Genomic DNA, 4,128 nt, shown 5'->3' on the forward strand with positions numbered 1-4,128 from the left:
CTGAGGTCACTACAGGGCCCAATATCCTGAACTGCCAGCCAGCCTGAGGTGGAAGCCTTGGCGTATTGTTCCTGTTTCCTCCCATTCAGAGCACCTACAAAGTGATGGCTGGCTTTATGATTCACCGAGAACCCTCCCCACAAAATCCACTTCGACCATTTAAGGTGTGAAAATTCCACTCCTGGATCACATTGCTTGAGGAGAGGCCCGAGTGTTATTTTGTGTTGTGAATTTTGTATTGGTTGAATTCCGAGGACTCGGTGTGTGTGCCCATCACAGGGGTCTGCTATAATATTTTACAAATTACCAGGGACGGTAAGATGGCTCACAGGCAAAGGCACTTACCACCAAGCCTGGTGACCTGAACCCAATTCTTTGAATTTCAATTTAAAGAAAAGAAAGAAAGAAAAAAAAGAAGAAGAATATAACTATTCATAGTTTGGTGGAGGAAAAGGTTTATTGTAGATAAAAGGAGGAGCATAGTTAGAGGCAGGGACATCTGGAAGAGTCCAGAGTGAATAGGACACAGAGCCAGGTCAGGTGAGGGGATGGGAGGTGGGAGATGGGAGACGGTGAGAGTCAGATGGAAAAGCCAGGAAGGAGGATGAAGCGTAAAATGACCAGCGTAGCCAAAATGACTGGATTATATAGGGAAGAGCAGTTGGAGGAAAGGCAGCCTGACCTCTGGGCAGGAGAATCTTAAGGTAGAGAATAGGGCACGCCTGCCACACTCTGTAACAGACAAGGACTGAAGGATGCTGGGGGAACCTGGTAGCTTTGATTTGTTAAATAGGCACTTAAGCCATTTGTCCTGGGTTTGAGACCTAACAGAACCCACTTAATAAGAGAGAACTGCTTCCTGCAAGTTGTCCTCTGACCTCTACAGGTGCCCTGGGACACACCCTTGTGTTTCCTAATATCTACAGAGGTATCCCTCCCATCCGACGCCAATGGCAACCTAAAACACATCTAGAATCACATTCGTGATTTTCTAGGCAATCATGGCTACTGCCTGCGCCGCTTTCCTCTCCGCATAGACTAGAGGAAGAGAGGGAGGCTGACGATAGTTTGTGAGAGCCTTGTGCCAAGCAAAGGAGCTCCCCACCCCCACTCCCCATACTAGCCTCTACTCTCCTGCCTCCTAAGCCTGGGGCATCCTGGGAATAGCATGAACTCACTGTCTTCCTAGCTGTGCCTTTGGGCTGGTTCCTGAATCAGATCTCTGAGTCTTAGTTTCCGAATGTGCCTGTAATACCATTTTCAAACCATTGTGGTAAGGGTTTAATGAGGGACAATGTTCTTTAGATTCTTATTACATTTATTTGTGTACTTTTTTTTGGGTGTATGTACGTGGTCATACCTGTGTCACGACATGCTTAGATACGAAGGCCAGAGAACAGCTTGTCGGTTCTCTCCTTCTCTCCTCGGATCCCTGGGATCAGATACAGGTCATCAGACCTGGCAGCAAGCGGCTTTCTTTATCTTTATCCACTTTACTTACTGGCCCAAGACAAAATATTTTAAAACTTAGTATATCTGAATAACACTCTAGAAAGAGACACACGAGACAAATGTGTGTTTGAATAAACATATGCTCTAGAAAAAGACAAATGAAGTTTGAGTTTAGGGGCAGAATTGCAAAGCAGAAAGGAGAGGCTTTTTGTTTTGTTTTATTTTGTTTTGGTAAGGTTTATTTATTTATTTATTTATTTATTTATTTATGTATTTTATGTATATGGGTGTTTTGTCTGCATGTACATCTGCACCCCTAAAGAGGGCATCTGAGCCCATGGGACTTCAGTTATATAAAGATGGTTGTGAGCCTCTGTATGGGTGCTGAGAATGGAAGCCACAGTCTCAGGAGGAGCAGCCAGTCTCTTCAGCCATCTCTCTAGCCACCAGAAAGGAGCGATTTTAACTCTTTTAATTTTTTTAAACTTTAAGCCAACTGTGGTGGCCTGCTTCTTTAATCCCAGCACTGAAGAGGGAGAAGCACAAGGTCTTTGTGGGTTGGAGCCCAGCCTGGTCTACATAGAAAGTTCCAGGCAGGCCAGTGCTACACAGAGAAGACTGTCTCAATACATCCTCCCATTTAAAAAAAAAACTTGTATTTGTGTGTATGTGTGTGTGTGTATGTGTGTGTATGTGTGTGTGTGTATTTGTGTGTGTATGTGCATGTGTGTGTGTGTGTGTGTGCATGTACACAGTTACCCTTAGAAACCAGAAGAGGAAATGAGATTTTGTTGAGCTGCAGCCACAGGATGGCTGTAAGTTTCCTAACATGGAACCAGTTAGAAAAGAACCATCCTCTAGAAAAGCAAGCAGTAAATGGTCTTAGCCACTGAGCCGTCTCTTGAGCCTTTATAAGCACTTCTTATTTGTTTGTATTTTTTCTCAAAAGATTTATTATCTTTTTATTTTATGTGTATGAATGTTTTGCTTCTGTATGTGTTATATGCACTGTATGTCTGGTACCCGAGGAGGCCGGAAGAGGGTGCCAGATCCCCTAGAACTGGAGTTAAGGATTGTTGTATGCTACCAGGTGGGTGATGGGAACTGAGCCTAGCTCTTTACAAGAGTCTGAAGACAACTACAGTGAATTACGCCAGAGCGAGTGGGGCCGGCAGAGGTCCTGAGTTCAATTCCCAGCAGCCACACACATGATGGCTCATGGCTATCTATACAGCTAAAGTGTACTCATACACATAAAATAAATAAAATAAATCTTTTTTAAAAATTGCATTTGGCCGGGCAGTGGTGGTGCATGCCTTTAATCCCAGCACTTGGGAGGCAGAGGCAGGTAGATTTTTGAGTTCCAGGCCAGCCTGGTCTACAGAGTGAGTTCCAGGACAGCCAAGGCTACACAGAGAAACCCTGTCTCGAAAAAAAAAAAAAGAAAAAAATTGCATTTGTCAAATTATTTTAATGTGACTTTTTAAAAAACAATGACTTTAGAGTAATTTTGTATCTATAATAACAATACAAAATAACACACCACACACACACACACACACACACACACACACACACACACACACACACACCCCTTATCCAGATCCTCTATGTTGCCGGGCGTTGGTGGTGTATGCCTTTAATCCCAGCACTTGGGAGGCAGAGGCAGGTGAATTTCTGAGTTCGAGGCCAGCCTGGTCTACAGAGTGAGTTCCAGGACAGCCAGGGCTACACAGAGAAACCCTGTCTTGAAAACCAAAACCAAAACAAAACAAAACAGATCCTCTATGTTAATATCTTACCTAACACTTGTCAAAACAAAGAAGCCAGCTAAACAAAGCTCATTTGTCATCCCAGCTCGTGGGAGGCTAAGGAAGAAGGATTTCAAGTTCAAGGCCAGCTTGGGCTACAGGATGAGACTCAAACAACTAACCAACCAACCAACCAAACAGCAACAGTAGCAAGAACAACAAAAATAAACAAACCTATACTAAAATACCCAATAGAGTACATTCCTAATCTAATTGAAAATGTCATTGGTTCTTTCTACTAATGCCATTTTTCTATTCCTGTACACCACATTGCATTAGGATATATTTGTAGTGTGTGTGTGTGAGTAATATATTAAATAATATACCATATAGAATTTTGTTCCCAAAAGGTAAAAAAAAAGAAACCAGGAAGTTTGAGGATGACTCTGATTTATATAGCTATGCAATTTTCACTAAGATACTCAGAACTCCATAATCCTGTTAGTAAAAGAAGTTGGTAAGTCAAGGCGTGTGGCTCATGCCTGCAATCCCAACATTTGAGATTTGGAGACAGAAGGATCAGGGATTGAAAGTTATAAATGAGATCCTGTCTCAAAAACAAAATAATAACAAGAACCAGTGACCAGGGAAGGAGATCTCTTTCACAGCCTAGTTCCACTGTTTTTCAGAGAAGAAGAAGTATGGAATTTATGCCAGTGTGCAAAAATGATTTTTTTTTTTTTGAAACAGGCTTTCTCTGTGTAACCCAGGATGTCCTGGAACCCGATCTGTAGAGAAGGCTGGCACGGAGATCTGCCTGTCTCTGTTTCCCAAGTGCTAGAATTAAAGGCGTGTGCCACCACTGCCTGGCTCAGAGGTGATTTTTAAAAGAGAATTCTCAAAATATTAAAATAGATGCCATAAC

Source organism: Mastomys coucha, unplaced genomic scaffold (genome assembly GCF_008632895.1).
Source record: "Mastomys coucha isolate ucsf_1 unplaced genomic scaffold, UCSF_Mcou_1 pScaffold22, whole genome shotgun sequence".
Lineage (NCBI taxonomy): Eukaryota > Metazoa > Chordata > Mammalia > Rodentia > Muridae > Mastomys > Mastomys coucha.